This window comes from Lonchura striata, chromosome 6, assembly GCF_046129695.1.
Source record: "Lonchura striata isolate bLonStr1 chromosome 6, bLonStr1.mat, whole genome shotgun sequence".
In the NCBI taxonomy this organism is placed as follows: Eukaryota; Metazoa; Chordata; class Aves; order Passeriformes; family Estrildidae; genus Lonchura; species Lonchura striata.
This window is the reverse complement of record NC_134608.1, coordinates 26,567,525-26,588,295: the sequence shown is the minus strand read 5'-3', so window position 1 is coordinate 26,588,295 and position 20,771 is coordinate 26,567,525. Positions and strand designations below refer to the sequence as shown.

At 34.1% G+C, this 20,771-nt stretch overlaps 1 protein-coding gene across 4 annotated transcripts in view; it reads left to right on the top strand.

The window, feature by feature from the left end:
- The window catches only part of AKAP6 (A-kinase anchoring protein 6), a 256,721-nt gene that overhangs the window by 137,624 nt on the left and 98,326 nt on the right, over nucleotides 1-20,771 (top strand). The window lies entirely within an intron of this gene.

Below are 20,771 nucleotides of genomic sequence, written 5' to 3'. Positions count from 1 at the left end.
CAAGATAACTTCCATGGTAAACACACAAAAAAAGAAGTGTTATCCTCTAAGGTCTAGGGTGTTTTAATACTTTGCTGTTCAAAACTCCCATTTTCTTATAACTCTCTGGCCAACCTCTTTATTATGACAAAGTTTCTTTTCCTTTGATGAATGTGTAGAAATATTCCTTGATTGTACAAGGAATGAACTCCTGCATTTAACTTGCTAGTAAACAAATGTTTACTCAAGGAGCTGCATACTTTATCTCCTATTCCTGTTGTTGGTGCTCTAAATTCTCCTCATTGTGTAATGTACCTTCTTCTGGACCTTTAAGACAGCTGTTTTTAGTTTTTACTATGTCTTGAGTAGTTTCAATGTCAGTAACGGTTAATGTCTTTGGGATGTTTAATCCACAGGGTTCTCCTTTGAAGGAGACCTTAATAGAAAACAAATAGATGAGTAGGTGGGGAGGTGGAGCACTGGCCAAATAAAAGCAAAAATACTTCATAGTATTAATTACTGAAGTATTCATTATCAATGTTATGATTGTGTTAAAGATTAATATAAAGTAGAGCTAAGAAAATTCCCAAAGACTGCCAGAATTGTGATGTCTGTAGAAATGCACCATGTTTAAGGATCACAAAAACTGTTGGTGGTAGGAGTTTGGAGAAATGGGGGAAAACAACAGTAAAACAACAGAAGGTGTAGACACTCCATGTGTGCATTGTGGTAGCTATAAATGAGAGGTCAAACTCGTGTTTGTTTGAATAGTTACAGTTCTTTCTCATTTGCCTGCTGGAATGGTGTAGTCTGGAGTAAAGAATTTGTGAAGAAGGAAGATGTCTAAAGCAGGCTGAATCTGATGAAAATTTGAAAAAAGCAATGATAAAAAAATAAGGAATTGAAAAAATATACAGCAAAATAATGGGTCAAAAAAATAAGGTTGTTATCTTTTCTTATTTAATGACCAGCCTATCTAAGCAAGGAAGAGTGCTCTAAGCTTGCTGGAATCAGAGCTGCACTGCATTACCTGTCATGAGTGGATATTGTTTTTCACTTGGTAAAACAATGGAGAACATGCATTACACCACCAAATGATGCAGTTATGAATGTTATTGAAGATGTATCTGGAGAAGTTACAAGTACAAAAACACAGCAGGAGTGAACAGGCTAAGCAGACCTAAAACTTATTTCCCTGGAGCAAACTGATGTTGCAATCAGAGCTCTCCTGGAAAAACTCAGCTGCTCTCAGAAACTTTTCCCAGAGGAGGTAGAGATAGAGGCTGTATGAGCAGTCTGGAATGAGTAATAATGCCCATCCTGTGGTAGTACCGCGGCATATGGTGCATTTCATGTTTTCTGGGTTTAAAGTGTGCAATGAAAATGAAGGCAAATTTTCATGCTGTCTAGTTTATTTTAAGAATTTTCTGAAAGATCAGCTTGAGAAGAGTTACTTCCATATAAGAACATTAATATTATCTTCAAAAGACTGGAAAAAGAGCACCCTTAAAAATCATTGACTGTATGAATGTGTCATCTTTTGACAACTCTCATATGAATTGCGCTGTTAGGCTCACGTGTGCTATGTGAGCAATATTGTCAGAAAAGTCAAATGACCACAAGTATTGATTTTTAACTTTAATTGGAAGAGCTTAGTGTCACATGATATCTGGTTCCAACTTGTGACTTTGATTTGAAGGGATTGTGAACTAATCTTGCCATCACATGTTACATTTGTAAACCAAAGTTTTAAATTGTGCTGATCAGACATATGTAGAAAATCACAGCTGCACTGCAGACTTGCACCTGAAAGTTCATCTTTTCTAGCCCCTATTCAATGCACACATGTAAGCTATGAGAAAATTTATGGTGTGGGAAACCTATATTAGTAGTGTATACATTATATGTGTACCAGAAACAAGTGAATAGGAAGTAAGATATAGTTCTGTTTTATAGTTAGAGAATCAGAGGCAAAGAGATGCTAGCATGATGAAGAAGCTCACATAGCACGTCAGAAACAAAGCAAAATCAGATACATACGTCCTGACTCTCTGTTGCTCTCTATGACTCTGCAAGTCCAATCTGCTTCAATTTCTAGACCAGTGGTATCTACCTAAACATGGTAGATTATAGTGCAATTTATCTTCAATTAGCAAAGAGTGCTGGAAGAGCTCCCACAGGGAATGGTCAGCAGTGATACTGTTTCTTTTGCATTTAAAAGTTTGTTTACATGGTGAGCATGTAGGAAATCTTACTAAATTTATGAAGTTACTGTGCAAAAGCTAAAGAGCATTAAATTCCCATATGGATGCTATGAAGCCACTGTGGCTTGATCTGTCTCCTTTGAGAAGGATTAAGCTACAGTATATTAAGGCCACTTTAGTCCTGAATGAGTGTCCACAAGTGTTAATGCATTTTAACTCACACGCATTAGTTTTGAAGCATTAGTTAATTAATCTTCCTAATCTTTTCCCCTATTCTAGTAGGGGCATGGAGAGCTTCCAGAGATGTTGCTTCCCAAAGCAACAGTGTATTCATTTTTTTTTTTTTTTTTTGCATCTCTCCTAAAATGACATTTCCTGAAGCACATAGTCTTAAATATTTCAAGTTCTGTATTTAAACACATGATTTCTACATGTGCAATTTTATTATTTTGCTTATTTAAACTTCAAAAGCTTCATCTCTAATAGATTATGTATGTTGACATCATAATTGTGTCAGAGTAGAACTCAGTACAATTTGGTAAAGGGCAATCATTTTTAAAAGGGGAAATGTCGCAAAAAATACACAGAGTTACATATACATTTTCCACAAAATACTATGATTTCAGACAAGTATAAAGAGACTTTTCAATAGATCCTACATCAGGCATGCCTGTATTTAGAACAGAAAAATTATATTGCAAATAAAGAATGAATTCTGGTAGGTACAATTGTTATTATCCATAATAAAAATAATTCTTCTAAAGGTGTTTGTAAGCTGGATGTTGAAAAGTAGCCAAATGGACATTAATTTAAATGGAATGAATGAACTGTATATATGAAAAAAATGACAAATTGGTCTGAGTTCATTTATCTGTGATTATTTTCTTAGATGTTCATCTTGAGTGTAGCTATTTGAATAGGAAGCTGACTAGCTATAAAAAGGGACCTCTGAAAATTCTCTGGGTTTTTTTTCCTGTTGCCTAACCTAATACTGTGTAATTGATAAAAGTAACCCTCTGATAAAACTGACTGAAAAAATATGCTTGTTTTCTCCCATTCCAGACCAAGATATATCCAGAACATTACTTTACAAAGCTGTTTATGTTGTTAAGCAGATATTAATTTATCTCCTTGTATACTTTGTTGCTCAGATTGTGGCCCATACAGAAAAAAAAACCCAAAAATGAACAGAACAAAGCCCCAGAATAAAACCAAGATAAAGTCTGAAAGGAGAAAAGATAACGCTTTATTCATCATGCATGCAGAGTTGTCTGTTCATTAAAGTATACCTATAATTAAGAACTTAAGTTAATTAAGTTTTTGGTTTTTTATATTCTCATTATCATAAAAGAGAAGAAAAGTCGGAAGGGATCTTCATGTCTCAAAACTGTTGCTAGATAGAAAACATTCCATCTTTTTTCTCACTGAAAAAGTAGATCATGATTTTTCAAGATGAAAACTGAAATATTGTAGGTCACAATTTATAATTAACAATGGTTGTAAAACATTGTTGTAAAGTACTCTTTACAAAACAACAAAATATATTGTTAAGCAATGCAAACAACTGTCCAGAAAATGAATAGACAGTGTGACTTCTTGCTTTGCAGGTTGTCCTCCATATACTTTTGTGTCCTAACTGATTTTTTCCAGTCCTAACATTGCTTTGTGCAAAGGAATAAATCAATTACTGCTGGTGACTATAGTTTGACATATGGAAAAAATTAATGTTTTCACCTCTAGGATTTAATCTCAATGATGAATGTAATATATTTGAGACTGTCTGGTTTCCAAAATATATATTTTAACAACACATTGAAAAAAATTGAAGTGCTGGGAAATTATCTATATGAATCTTCTTTTACTCATCTTTTTACTCCTTTTTCTTATCTTCTTTTACTCAGCATGAAACAATTTGCATTAAATTAATTTTAAGAAGTAGGTCTGAATGGGTTTGGCAATAACTGCTATTGACAGATTTGTACTTAACACTAGTAGCAGATTTTGATGCCTTTTGCACCTGAAGTTTCATCAAAAGGATCTTTCTAATGAACTTACAAACTCAGGTAATTTCTGGAGAAGGAAGTCAAGCTGGTTTCTACAGATCCTATGGGAATTACAGTGTTGAAAGGAAGTCTTAGTTTTGCAAGCTGCCATTTATATACCTTATATCATTATTCAGCTTGTAATAAATCAGGAAAGGCAGATAAAATTCTAAAATTAAATTCTTTAGTTGGAATTATTTAATGAGTGATCTTTGCTTTTTTTCTGTGTGTTAGGTGTTCTGGTTGCAAAAAAATTAAAAAGAATCTATTACATGTTGCAGTTTAAGTGCTCTCAAATTATTTAAAGCAAAAATAGGGGTGAATGAAGAAATTTTTAAGTTTTGAACTAATTTGCTTGTCTTCTAACAAAGCTTTTCTGAGCACAGGCTATTCACCACACACACACACACACACACATGCACACATGTGGACACACAGGCACATCTATGGACACACATGCACATGGAGACACGTGCAGAGACACATTCCCATGAAGAATCAAATCCCTCAATCATGAAAAAATCCTAATCCTAGTGGCAATGGACAGTGGTTCTGGAATGGTGGTTTCACTTGGTTCTTATGAGGCTCCTCAATATGCTGCTGAATTTTTATAATTAGCTGGCCCATGGTCTTACATGTGAAGGAGCCATTGCCACCAGTTATTAGCAATTAGGTATAAAACATCTATTTATTGTCTGAATTATATACAAAGGAATATCTTTCTGCATAATAATTTCTTCATCTGCAGAGGCAGTTTCTACTGACTATTTACAAGTGTATTATTTATGTCCAGTTTGGTCAGTTCTGCATCAGGAACTGCTGGGCAGCCTCTGATCCTACCAGGTTATCCACCCAGGATGCAAGCACTTTGAAGTGTACAAGTAGTGTCTGTCAGTTGGTCTAGGCACAGCAGGAGCTGTCTGCAGGAATTTCCGGGATTGAGAGTCCCACCTGGAGAGCTCATGAAACAATTAGCGTAGTGCTTTTTTGTGAAAGTGGCAAGGCAGTCAGGCAGTTGCCTCTTAAGTTGGTCTGTTGTCTCCAATCAGCCCATTATCTCTGTTCCAAGACTGGGCAAGGTGTTTCTGGCCCATCCAGGACTTCATGACTAAGTGCCAGACTCATGATGTCCTTGATTTCCAGCTGCATCACGATTACAGCTTTAGCACAAAGCTGAATTTTGTCCTTATATTACAACTGTATCATAAATTCCACAGCCTTTGCCACAAATCTCTGCTGTGAATGACTAATTTAACATAGGAAGAAATTAAATATTTTTTGCAAAGGTGTGAAACCATGAAGAAAAAAGAATTACAGAGGTGTTAGTATGTAAGAAACAAAATTCTTTGTTTTGTCATATTAAACTATAAGCATGAGAGAAAGAGGATTTGTATTTGTGTATTTCATTGTCTTTTTCTATTTATGTATCTGTCACTCCAAAATCTGGACTGAGCACACAATAGAGATTAATTAAAATCAGAGTTACTTCAGAAAGCACTTCCTATAATAGAGCTGTATTAGTAAATTAGTTGTGACTAATAGTCTTTTGTAGATGGATTAGAGGAATGAATTAAAATGTAATCTGAAATAGCATTGATAGAAATTATGTCTGATAAATCCAAGGTAACTTCTATCTTTGGCTGGAAATAGAATGCCATTATGCCATTGTGTGCTCCTACAGGAACATAGACTACAAAAAGTAACTGTGGTCTAGGCTGTTCATTTACAAAAAAATCATTAATAATAATAATCACAAGCACAAACAATGCCCACTTATTTATTAGTTGAGCCTGTCTTTGGATTCTACACACCTAATGCCCTCTGCTTGTGTATTTATACCAAGGCACAAATTAAGCTAATATTATATGTATATGTATGTATGTGTGTACATATTTTCTATTTATAATACGGTGTTTGTCAGTGTCTAAGGGGTTTTTATAATTTAATTCATTTCTATGACTACTTATCTGGTTAGAAAATTCCAAGTAATTTTTTTTAAAAGAGCTCTATTTTGTAGAGGCAGATACGGTGTTCCTCTTAAAATTCGCTACTATAGGTTATTACTGGCAGGATATTTTCCACATTAGTTTTCATGTGAGAATAATGCATGATATAATAATTTTACAAACACTTTCTTGGAACATAAATCTGAGACAATATAATATAAACCTCAATCCATTAATTCCAGAAAACTTCTAAATTAAGAAGTAGCATTTCTGTACATACAAAGATGACTAATAAAAGTATTCAGATTGCACATATCAAGTTTCTGAAAGACCTTTCACAAATGAAAGTTGTTTGGACTTCTCAAATAATTTGCAAGCTTTCAAGGTCTGTTTTGAAGGACCATAGTGAAACTAGTAAGCTAAAAGCATCTTGTATCATTAATTCACTGTTTGAACACCGAAACCAAAGTTTACTTTGGGACAAAAACAAAGTTTAGCAATTTCATTGTTTCCATGGAATGCTGTTTCAGACTGAACACTTTTCAAGTCCCAAAAGCATTATGTATTTAGACATTGGAAGTAAGGGTGATTTTTTGAAAGAGATAGGTTTAAAGGGAGATTTGTATGAGGATTCAACTGCTGCTTGACATATAGGATTTGGGAAGCTGATGAAAGCATTAAGAAATAGTATGAAGAAAGTTTAAAGCTGGGAGTGGGACTTGACAGAAGATGAAATTCACTGCTATGGGAAAGGCCAGCACAAAATCTATACATCACTTAGATCTTAGTTAATCCCTCAACGTTGGGGTTTATATAGCTATGAACTGTTTGAAGAAATTATGATGGAGCTTAACTGGGAATCATGCAGAGCACTGATCTTGTGCCAACTCACCTCAAAATGAGCACTTACCATATAGAGAAGGATTGTGGTGAATCTTAGGAGTCATATGAAAAAAAAAAATATATATAAATAAAAGTACAGGTATGGAAGAGGTCAAATGATAAAGACTTTGAAAATATAACAGGATTAAAGGAAAATATATTAGGAAGTATAAAAAAATAATATTTCCAGATGTACCTTCTTTAAGTAAATGGCAAGTTATGAGTCTCCTCTGACTAACATAAAAATGAAATTAAAATTAAAAAAAAATACGATCTCTAACACCTATCTTGTTTATACTAATCAGGGTTAGCTTTATCCTAATCAACAATCTTAGATTCAATCTGAATAATATTTCATTAGCTTTTCAGATCTACCTTTCCTGTCTAGGTCTAATTATATCTAATGGAATGTAGCTCAACTCACTATATTAAATCATTAAAAAAACCTTCATCATTTTAAATAATTATGGGGCCTTGGGAAAGAATAGTCCCTCCTTCTCCTAAGACCTTAAGGGCTTGCCCCAGATACTTGTCATCATTTTTCTCCAGCCTGTTGTACGTCTGGAAAGAAACTTAATATATCTATTTTCATTTGTAACCATCTATAAACAGCTACATGAGTAAAAACATAAACATCTGTTCTAATCAATCCTTAGAAAAAGTTACTTATTCATTGAAATCTGCATTCTCTGAAATTGAGAGATTCATTCAATTATAATACTTTTATCATATACTTTTTTGTCTATTCAATGTCTCGCATATTTTATTATTTACAAAAGGATTAAAGCATGCCTTGACCTGTATTCAAATAGGCTATCTATGAAATTGCCAAAATAGTCAGTACCATTTACCCATGCTGTAAATATTAGAAATAGAGACATATATCACTTAAGGGATGTTTGCCAGAGCAAGATATAAAATAATAAGCTGAAAGAAAAACTTCAAAATATTTTAGAACTTATTAGTCTCAAGCAAATCAGAAGTCTATACAGTGAGAAGAAGTCCCTTCTGTAGGATCCACAGAAAAATGTAGCATACTGGTTGATCCCAGGATATATCCTAGATATTAGGAGAGCAGTGAAGCAGAAGTTGGAGAATAGTGGAAGATGCTTGAACATTATCAGACAGGCTCAAGAAAAATTTACATTTGTATTTAATCTCTTCATGTTTAAATAGCTGTTATCTGTGTCACGTTTTAAGGGCTAAAAATATACTTAAGGAATTTCCAATAATTTAAGGAATTCTGGGGGAAAATGATATTGCAGGTTTTATCACTGCTTATTTATCTTGCTGGCAACTATAATTCTGTATGTGTGGCTGTTGTATTGTGAACTGAAAAGAATAAAGCAGTAAAACACAGTAATTCTATATTTTTATGTATTAAAGTTGGAGACCAGATACACATATCTTAAGATGGAAGGGAGAGACCCAATTGTGTCATTCTAAGGAATCTTGTCTTGAGCTTAGAAATTGTATCTGTTAATGTGAAGAGGCACAAAAGTCATGTTAAGACATTTATGCTCAAAAAAGTGTTTCCAGCTCTCTGACCATTGAAGAATTCAGCTCTATAATTAAGAAAAGAATTGGTTAAGAGTAGATTTTTGTAAATGCACTATCATTTGTAGAGACAAAGAGAACAGATCATTAATAGAGTCTTTTTGTTTGAGGGAAGCTATTCCACAGCATAAAAAGCTTTTCAGCTAGTTAACTACCTATCAGTATTACTTTACTTGGGGTTTTATTCATGTTTTCAAACTAACTTTACTGCTATTTTGTTCTTGTTATACTTGGCTACATACTGATGATAAGAGAACAAAATTAACATGGAAGATTATAATGCAGTTGGGTTTATATTTTGTAACTTTAGCATTGCCCTTTTGGAGCCTTGTCCTTATTCTACACTTGCATTCAATAATAGGCTTGCAGTCAGAAACATTATATTTGCACAGTTTTGCCAAAACTGTCATTGGTAGAATTCTTTTTCTGTTTAAAATTTTAATGTAACTCCTTGCCTCCCTCTTTCAGTCAATAGAAGGTGGGGTTTTTTTCTCTGATACTTCCTGTCTGTAGCTGTCTATTTTTCTCATAGATTTAGATTGTAAATTTAATTCAAATAAAATGCAAAAAGGAAATCCTTGAAATTAGATATCTAGCTTTTAAATGGATGGTACCAATAGCAGAAAATTGGAACAATGCCCATGCATAAAACTTGGAAGTTACTTTTATGTTATACTATGTAAAAAGCTGTGTTCTGACTACACATAAAAGTGAATTGTTTAAAAAATTGTTGAATAAATACCAATAAATTTATAATGAAGTCATTAAAGTATGAATAGTACTGTGAGTACACGTCCCAGGGTAAATGCATGATGGTAATAGTGGTATACTTTGGAAAATGGTCAGCTCAACAGAAAACTCAACTTATGTTTTCAGTCTTCATTGTTTCATTGCTTTTTGTTCAAACTACCACAGCTGACATAAATTAATGTGCATACAGAACTGCTAATACGGTTAAAAAATACATGTATACTATATGTAATAGATATATATAATGTCCATAACAATATATAAAGAGAGGAAGGAGCAATTTAAGGTTTTCTTTCTCTATGAAACATACTTTTATTAAAAAAAAAATTGCTGAACTATTGGTCTCTAGGTTAGGGCCAGGAAAACAGGCTCTCCTTTGCTCTTTTTTCTTTGCTCAGAAAATTCTCCTTCTCACTGGGTGATAGGTGGGCAACTCTTCTCCTCTGGCATCATGAATCCCACATTTCTGATTCTCACTGCCCAGCTTCAGCAGAAAGAGCAGATAATGCCTCTCATGCAGTCTAACTATCCGAGCAGTTACTGTAAGAAATCAAACCTCTATTTTCAGCTTCCCAAGAGAATGCTGTAATTAACAAGCTATCAAGAAACAGATTAATTGTAGCAGCTCCAATCCCAGATTTTTTTTCAAAGAAAACAGTGGTCTACATTTCCTATAGAGCAACCTAGGGGGATATCTTAGATACATTTTCTATGTTCAGGAGGCATTTTATGGTCTGAATTCCAGACCTCTGTAACCTCTATCTGAGACTTAGAGGTTACAGCAGGAAATTTGGCCTTTCTTCATCATTTCCTATTGATTCCATTTTTAATGTTATGCTCAGTACACTGAATGACAGAAATCCCATTTTTGCTACCCAACCATGCTTTGCAAGGAGAAGTTGGCCACCTTGCCTGCACTTCAAACTCCATTTCTAAATTCTCCATTTCTAAATTCCCTCACATGTGTGTTTCTTGATATGGGTCTGATATGTCTCTCTAATTTTACACAGCTTTTAGGTACATGCTATTCAACATGTGTATGTCATGGCAAATTCAGGATTTTAGTTACAACTTTGGGCTGAAAAGAAGATTAAACAGCAGGGAGCCTAATATTAAAGTGTTGAATTGAGTAGGTGTAAGTCAACAGAGAGTTATGCATAAATTTTTTCCTGACCTTGTAAAGGTCACTTAAGTAAAAATATTCAGACCTAAGTGTTTAAGACTGAATACTTAAATCAACACTTCAATGCCTGAGTATCTCAGGCTTTTTTGGCAAGAGCTAGGGCTGAGAGGGACTAGTTCTGACAAGCAGACTACTTATTGTAACATCCAGGTAATAGTTTAGCTGTATAATTTTAAGTCTGAATGTTTTTATCTTATTATCCATATCAGATTGTCTCCTGGAAAAAGGGTTTCCCTGTGAGGTCCTCTTAATCTCTTTACTGTTTGTTGGTCTGAAGTTTCCTTTCACTGCATTGAAGAGGAAAATAAGTTAAAGAATATGAATCATAAGTATTCAAACAATATATAGGGACAGCTATATATCAGCTATGTATGTGCATATTGTTTATAATCTTCTTAACTATTATTAGCAGTAGCTTTTCCTGTCAGGCACTGTATGAATAACTCATGGTTATTCAAAGTAACACACTATCAAAGTTTATCCATTTTCCTGTAGATAGTCCAGGGGGTTAACATAGGAAAATACTCCTGGACCTGGCCTTCCATAGCCTAATTTATAATTTGTAATTTTAAATTTTACTCTTGTTGCCTCTCCAAGTTGAAATATTGGGTACATATAAATCACCCTGTCTACTTCCAAGAAAATGTTCATTGCATAACCATACCTTTTTCTGATAGTAAGTAGGAATTGCTTTCTGTTTTCAGCTACACAGAATCTGTCCAGTTAGAAAAAGAGAATATCCTCCCTACAGTGGTCTGGTCCTCAGGAGATCAGTAGTTCAAATTTATATTCTCTTTTCCTGTAGGAATATTCAAATGTGTACTAAGCAAGATGCTGATCTTCCCTACTTTTTAAATATACTTTACACATCCTCCTCAGAATTCCATTTTCCCTGATTTACTTAATTTTACTTTCACTCCCTCGTAATCTTATGATGACATTTTCTTTGACAAGGGGCTGGATACTCCTTCACTTGGAGACCAGCTGAGAATGTCTAATGACATGAAAGGTTTTCTGGGAGTTCTCATAGGGCTGCCAGCACTGAAGATATAGTTAGCATAAGCACCACTGTATTCAGTGAAGAAGTCACAAAACAGTCAGCTCTGTTAAAGATTTATTTTGTGTGGCAAATAGTGAAGCTAAATCCTTTATTATTATCTTGATCATAAAATGTTCACAAGCACATTACTTATGTTTACACAGTTCCCCTATAAAAGAAGAATATCTGCTTTCCCAAAAGACTGTCCTTTCTAAAGGTCAAAAGAAGTGACTACCGTTCTGACACTCTGTACCAAAAAAAAAATAGAGCACAAAAAGCTGTTATTAATTTCTATGCATAATTCTGTGCACATTTTAAAAAGTGGTAGTGGCTAAAGCTTAATTTTAGCAGATGCCATTTCATTCTAATGCTGAAAAAGTACCTTTCAGTAAAATGACTAGAATAATCAAGAATATTGTTTATTTCTCCATTTGCAACAGTGCAAATGCCACACTGGCAGTCTGAATCCAGACAGTCCTACATTCTGGAAATGGTTCTTTTGTGCAGTTAAGTCTTGCCATATTTCTATAAAAGACTACAAGAGATCTCAGTATCCAGCTATCACTATTTTTTCTCTCGTGTTTATATATATTTTTAAAAATTATATTTATTTCTAGGTACTATCTCATGATCCCCAAACTATGCTGCTATGCCATAGTCCTGAGCATTTAATATTAGTTTTTGGGAAAATTAATTGTAATGAAATAATGAGATGAAATGTAACCAAAAAAAAAAAAAAAAAAAAAAGGCAGCTTCTTTAAAAGAAGAATTTACAGGTATATATTGTGTTTGATATCAAACATAAAAGAAGAATTCAGGTAGTCAAAGAACACAGGCTTCAAAAAATACTATAGTGCTGCAGTCACTTAAAGACACAGTTGCTGAGGTACTCTGGTGCCCAAACATCCCAAAGGTCTACAAACCCTTTTTAAAGAAGTGCCTGTACAAATTGGGCACTGATGTCACCCAGAAAATAATGGGAATTTGGACACATGAATATGTAGTTGTGAACTTCTCAATGTTAAAATCTTCATCTTGCAACTGCTTATTCCTGAGCAGATACCTACTGACTGCAGTGGAGCTTTCTACGCTGGGGTCCACATAGGTTGGTCTGTCAATTTGCAGCAGACTGCAGGAATGGAAGATAAAATTTAGAGAGACATTCAGTTTCTGGGAAGTTCTCACAAAGGAAATTGAATTGAACTAATAAAAATTTGGGCTGATTTAGATCAACCATTTTAAAAATACTAAGTCAATATGGAAGAATAATAAATAAGAATTGATGATAATTATGCTCTTTCTTGGTGTGTAAAAGTTAGTGTGGGCATAAATAGCTTTTAAATGATCGAAAATGCATTATCAGTAGAAAGCAAATGTTTCAGTGTCAAGAGCACATCAATAAAGACATGGAAACAGCCAGAGAAACTTTACTGAGCAAAAGAGATCATTCATCCCTCCAAATGAACAGGTAACTTTAACTGACACATTTTCCCTTGCCTCTTGCATAAATGCTCAGAAAGAGACTGTGGCATGAATTCAGTGAAATGCTTAAACATGCACTAAACCTTAAAGCATATATGTTGCTGCATTGACCTTGCTGAAGCTGCTCACAAGTCTAAAGTTCCTCACTCCACTGGGGCCAACAAACACTGCAGTTGAAGGACTGATTAAAGACAAAGGTTTTAGTGCACCCTTCATTCTGGGGATAGTGAAGATAGTTATATTTACCAGTGGTAGTTAAGCTCCTAGGTGTTCCAATTTTTCCAGGCTTCTTTTTTTCAGAATAAGGAATTTTCAAGTCCCAGTGGTACAGCCAGAAGATGTGTCCAGTATTTCAAAATCAATTTTTAAAAAAAAAAATCTTGGCTTGGATTATTTAAGAATAAAAAAAATGCTAATGCAGCACCAAAATTATAAATAGAATAAATTATGATACATAACTGTTGTAAGCATTAAATCCTCTTTGATATTAAGCTCACATCTGTGTCTGATCATGAAACTGTTAAAATTCAACAGAATTATCTGCAAGGCAGTTTGGATACTTTTTAAAATTTAACCCTACTAGTACATGCATTTTGAATTGTATGTCTCTACATCTGCATTATGGAATGTCTAAATTCCTTGTGAGTGTGTATTCAGCAAAACAGTAAAGTGTTGTGGTGCTCTTGTTTACAAAAAGCCCCTCAACAAAAATAGAGGTATCACATTTTCCAGTGTTCCTTTAGATGGTGAATAATTCTCAAATTTTATGTTAGCATCCTGCTCCATTAACAGCCGTAAAATACATTTTCTCACACTTAAAATGAAAAGGTCTGAAAATCTTCTAGTATGCAATCCCTGAACACAGGTAGCCTGAAGGTCTCTCCTGAAGAGCTGGCTTTTATGCACTGGACCCTGAGAGGAACAAAAGACAGTCTGTACTTCCTTGATAATAAACAAACTGCTCAGTGTTGAATTGCTGCACATCTGCTGTTGAAGGTGGCTGAGACAATGTTTGGGTAAGACACTGTCACCTTTCTTGCAGCTACTGTGCTATTCCAGTACATTAAAAAAAAAAAAAATAGGGTAGAATCCTCTTTTGGTTTTGAAAGAAAGTTACTCCTTTTTGGAAGGAGCTGTAAGCATAAATTTTAGCTTTCACCTAATCCTAATTGCTTTCAAAATGCTTATACTTTGCAACCCAGAGTCCCAGTGAACATATATTGTAAGCAATAGCGAAGAAAATCAGTCTTTTAACATCTTTTAAATTAGTTGCCTTCTATTTCCGAAAAGCTAATATCCAAACTAGCAACAGTAAAGATGTCCAGGTTTCAATGAAATATATTTCATAAATTAGCTTATCATTGCACTGATTTAGCATGCCTAGCAGGTGAAAGACAAAAACATGTGTTATCTTCCCTAGGGAACCTTCAATGAATGTCATTCTAGCTTCATATGTCTTTCTTCTTTCCCCTTCTTGAACTGATATAAAATTCTAATGTGTGCCCTCTGGTTCCATCTTCATTGAAATCTAGCAAAACCGCTGAAGGTAAGATAGTGGCAATGGTGCATGAAAAAAGGGAAAAGGAATACAGTGATTCATAGCATACTTGAAGAAAGTTGCTGTTGTTAACAGCACTACTTTTGTGTGTAGACAGGTTAAAATGTGTCATATATCAGTGTTAAAAATAAAGTTATTCATCTTAGCTATTTTTTCAAAGTTTTGGAAAAAAAAAGCTATAAAACCTATGCCATGTGCATCTTTAAAAATTATTTCACATATCTCTGAAAACAGACAAATTCAATTGTTCCCAATGGTAACAATAGTAAAGGCATCACTTTTACATGGATTTGCTTATGTAATTTCTATAGTTTTGAACAGTGATTGCTATTTACCAAAAAGCTTCAGCATGTTCATATTTTCAATCCTTTTTTGTCCATGGATATGAGTTATTGGATTAAGTGACATATTTTTTATTTGCATTTTTTTCAAAGTCATCATTGGAAGTAGACATGGAAAGCAATCAATAGATCATTGTTGTCAGAATTTTAATTTATAGGCACCACATGGTCAAAAATTCTTCTGTAACTTAACAAATTTGCACAAAAGAAAATTTAACCAAATAAGGCAAAATGATCCTGTTAAAAATTGAGCAAATCAATAGCAGAAAGTTAAATGAAAATAACACAATACTCTATTTCCCTGGATTCACAGTAATGAAAATAAAGCAAGCAATAAAAGAGTAATTCAGAAATAAAATGTTATGACCAAATTCTTTTGTCCTTCTCTGAAAGAGGACAGGAATGTGTCTTGGCACTTGGTATGTCAAAGAAGCAGAATCTTTACCAAGAGATTTGACAGGCCTTGCTGCCTTCACTGGAACAGACACAGGCTGTGAAAGTTGGCAGGTCCAACTTTACCATTCCATTTCACAACTAGAGCAAAAAGCAGTAACAGCCTCATCTGGCAAACCTATACCTATGGAAAAAAGTGATCAGTGGAGTAGCTGCCATGAATTTGGAAATAGGCCTATAGGAATTTTCTGTATTAGTCCATTTGTCCACTTGGTGTGCTGCCTACTGAACTTGCACTGTCACAGAAAACTTCACAAGTAAAATCGTGTGCAGTGCTTTAAAAATATAAAATGAACACATCCGGTGAGTAGGACATCCAGTGACTTCCAACAGGCATTATCATGCTACACAATTCATCTTCAGCTCCTCAGTTTAAGTCTACAGCTCACAAATGCACAAGCTGGTCTGGGGGTTTTGTCACTTCCTTTTCACCATCATTTGCTGAAAGCCAACAATGACTTTTAGGCAGTAAATAATTGAAAAGATCTCTAGCCATTCCATTCTTAAATGACTCATGACCATACAAAAGCCACTGTTATCTAACTGTATTTCAGGCTTGCATGATATTTTAGAATAACTGTAAAGAAATGGAGGTCTGGAGACAAATATTTGGAATCAGAATATTTTAATTAATTCATTGAACTTTGATAAGGCTATGAATTTTTTCTTCATTAAACACTTGAGGAATGAGGGGAGAAATATAAACTGTACTGACTATGTGAAATAGATCATTAATGTGTTTTTGATGAGACTAAGAGTCCAATATCATATCTGTAGAGGAGAGATTTTATCTTTTTCAGACTTGAAATAAAATTATCTACTGCAATTAGTCTTTTCATAAAAGTAATTTTTTTCTTAGATTTTGGATTCATATTTAAGGAGCATTCAATTCACAAGTAAATAGCAGGAAAAGAAAAATAAGTAGATGTGGGGGCCTTGAGTCACCAAAACTTTTAAGGGAGTCCATGACTTGAAGTGGTAACTATGGAAATAATGCTATTGCCCTTCAATGGGACAGATGTATGCTTGAAGGTGAGCATGTCTTTTACAGAATTAGGGCTTTAGCTGGTTTGTTTGTGTTTTTATTAGGAAAGTACTGTTACTTTCATAGAGAATATTCTAGATAATATACTTTATAGCTAGCAAGTGGTAACAAAATATGCTCTTTATAAGACCCTATTATAAGACCACATTATTACTGTATCCTTATGTGCTATTGAAATTATACAAACCAGTGATTTGATTTTAATCACTTTCTCACTAAAATGAAAAAAGTAGTTCTTCAGTGGAAGGTGGTCCATATAGAAACCAGAACTTACATCAGTAAGACTATTGGATAAGAAAACAGTGAAATAATCACACATGGTATATAATTTTTTAAAAATATATTTTAAATTAGAATTTCTAATAATTGTTTGCTGATTATAAACGGAATTGAATCCTTTTTTTTCCAGTAATACATACAGAAAATAAATAATTTGCAAAAGGATTCCAGCTTATACTAAAAGTATTTATGGACACACTGCAGAGAGTTTGGTTAATATTAGTAATAATGCATCCAAAATACTTGGAGGGACTCATTCCATCTTTGTTAGATTAGGGTTTCTAAATGGCTGGTAATGGATTCAAGTGTACAGCCAAATGAAGCTGCATTACTCATAAGCATATGTATTGTCATATTCAAATGTAGTAATGCAGTTAATCCAGTTAAGCTTCAGCCCTTCTTAGTTCTTCATTCATGAGATGATACCTTTACAGCAAAAGCAAATAAGTAAAAAGTTTCTTTTACCCCAAATTAAAAAAAAACACAACATTTTTAAAATATAAGTTTGAAGTTAGTCTTCCACAGATAGCCAATTAAATTATGCTAAAAATGACATTTTTAATTAAACACCAAGGTAAGCATAAATGGATTTCAAAATAATTAATCAAACATCAAAAAATTGAAACCTTTTTCTGCTTGAGCAGCAGAAATGAAAGAACCAGTCTTCAGGTCTCATAGAGATTCAATCTAATTTAATTCTCTGTCTTCTCTAAATAAACATTCCTAAAACCTTTTTTTCATCTGGGGGAATAAGGATGAGAGGGGTAATCAATATTTCTAGCATTTTAATTAAAACCGTTAGTGGAATAAATCCATTTAATTATCAGTTAATGAAATACAAGGTCATTTACCTGACAGGAACTTTGAAGGTGGATTACTAGCTGGAATAAAGTAGAAGAACCCAATGTCACAGCCATTTAGCTTCTGTCAAATTTAAGGTTAAAATCCTTTTAGACTATTTAACCTATTCTCTACCATTTTCTATTATGTATGTCAATTGGCAAGAAGAAATACATGATCAAAACTGGCCTGTCTTTCCTTTTTCTCCAGTTTCTGTTAAGTTTCTAGATGTCTTTTTCCATTCTTTTGTCTAGAGAGATGCAAAATGCCCATGCATCCTGGGGTATTTTGACTTATTGCAGGTCTTCTCCTTGAATTAAATTAGCATACTGTGCCTAAAGATTATAAAGAAATTATTAACAATTAACAAACTAAACACAGATGTGTTTATATTTATTAACAGGAAATATTGTGCTTCTCTATATTTTTTTCCTTATGTAGTGAAGAAAAATAGGTAAGTTTGTTAAGGAGGCTTCTTAATGTGATATTCTCATTAGATGGGTAAGAAGGAAAATGGAAACAGAAAGCGTTCTCTTTCAGTACAGCAGCAAACTTCCCATGCTCCTGATAATGTTTCAGTAGGACAGCAAATCAATTGGGGAGCAAAATTTCTGCCAGAGGCACAAATAGTGAGTGCCAGCATTGGCTAGCAGCAAGACCAGCACAGAAAGAAAAATACTCTTTCCAGGATCCTGGCACAGCCATGCAAACACAAGTGGGAAAAAATCAACATATAAGTAGATTGCTTCTACTTTGTGGTATGATTTTTTAATTCAAGGTTGAATTTATGTAATTAAAAAGGGTTATGTGCAACTCAGGTAGATATGAATTAGAAGACCACACTTCCCTGCTATCTTTAAAAAGTGCCTCTCAGTGTGACTGTTTTTGATGTTCCAGTGTCTATACTATGTAATTTTAAGCATAGAAAAATAAAATGTAGGATTTAAAAATTGATTTACTAAGCTAACTTCCAAGGTGAATTCTCTTATTCACTGTTACTTTTTTAAGTGTAAGTCACATTTGCCAAATTAGCTATAAACCTTCAAGAAACAAAAATAATAGTTATAGAAGATGTTAGCTATGTATTTTATTAGCCTAAGGTAGTGGTTCTTAACAGAAAGACATTGTGGGCTATATAGCACACACTTTAAATTGTTAGTCATTACAGAAGTGTTCCAGGAGTGTTTAAAGTTGGGCTTCAGAACATGTCAAACCCTATAGGGTACAAGATTGCTCTTAATTTTATTTTGTTAGGAGAAGTATGAACCATAGATAAAGGAGGCAAAGTTTAGTGTTTTGTATCAAACCACCTGCTAGAGACAGAAAAAGACAAGAAATCTTCAGGGATGGCTCTCAGCTCAACACAAAGTAGGGTGGTTGGTTGCCATAGACATGACCCTGCTGTTTGCACCTCTCTGTGTCCTGGTTCAGCTATAGCTACAAATGACTAATTTGTATTGGGAGGAGTGTCAGCCTGTACCAGAGGGCAAAATCCACTTCCCATAGGGAATGAAAGAGATTTTGTATCCCCAGCCCTTCCTTCCTGCAGCTGTGTTGGAGAAGCAAGGCTGATATTTCAAGTTCCAGCCCAAGTTAGTAACCAAACATGATATTGTCCTGTTTATCTCAGGATAAATGTGGCCTACATTATTTTTGGAAAAGTGAAATTCACTGACTTTTCTGAATTTGCTTTCAAACTTTGCTTTGCTTGCAACCTCATATTGTAACTAACCCCATCAGTTATGCAATGATATGAATTCCCTATCTTAAAAATGTGTACACTGTTAGTGTCTAGAATCCTTGTTTTTTAAATTATGAATTTAGATATATATTAATTTTGTCACATGATTTGTAAGAGCATGTTCTGCTTGCTTGAAATAGTAATAAGAGAAATTCCATTGACTTTGACACAATGCAACCCATCCTTCATTTTCTAGGTTTACCCTATTTTGTTAGGGGTGTTAGAGGATTTTGATGCTTAGTACTTTAATGACCTCACTAGGGGGGCAAAAAAAGGAGAAATATTTCAAGATGTTATGAATACAATGTACTTCATTCCCTTTATACTTGTTACTGAAAACTTCTTTGAGACACCGGTTTTTACAGAGATCAGTGGTAAAGAAGGGCATCATACTTACAATGCTGATCAGTCTGAGAGATTAATTTCTATATTTTAAACATGATAGCTTTATCAAATTTTGAAGTAGCAAATTTATAATATTGTATGACCAGTGTGTGTTTTTACTATGTTAGGACTGTTTTAACCAGTTCATTTTTTAAAAAGGGTCTGAACAAGTTGGCATAAAGAAACTCAGAAATGGTGGAACAGATAAATGAAGATTTGATATTTATATGATAGAATTTCTGGGTCAGTTATTCCAAACTTTTATTTTGATATTTAAAGGGGAGGTATGCCTATTTTAACTTTGTGGCAATCGAATGAAGACTATGGTATTTGTAAAGTCCATCACCAAAACTTCATGCTCATGTAAGTAGCAGCATGCTGTAAAAGCAAAAAGAAGCTCTTGCCCAAACCCAAAAACACTTGCAGATTAAGTGCTATCAAGATTGAAGTTTTTAATTGTATTCTTCTGTTGTCCCCATTGCCCACTGCTGTCCTCCCCATAGGGAGGAAACAGTGGAAGAGCTATATAGGTAGAACCAACTATTTCATTAGGTTGTAATGATGACCCGAGAATGATTTTCTGATGAGGCTGTAGAGGACCTGGTATTTTGCAGAGTTGAATTGTTCTACAGAGGAACAGGAGCTTCTGCAGCTCCTTGATCATTGTGTAGTCAATATACTGTGGGTTCTCTACTTCAGGATAAGTCTACCTTGATTCTCAATGTGTTGCTTAGAATTTTTTAAGACCAGCTTTGCATATTTTGTTCTTGTTTCTCTGTTACTTACCATGGGAAAAAATATTCTACATTACACGTAAATCTGAGCATGCATAGACCTAGAAGAACTCTGTATTGTGAAAATCACTGTTTTTAATATATTATCACATCATAAATAATAGTTTTCTGATCACTGTGAGTTACTCTGATATAAGTCAGGACAGATTTTTGTTTATTTATGTTGGTTTTGGTTTAGCTGTGGTTTTGCAGGTTATAAAGTATGGTGAATTCAACAGGATGCCATGAAAAGGACTCAGCAAAGTATTCTTTTAGCTCTAATACTCTTTTAC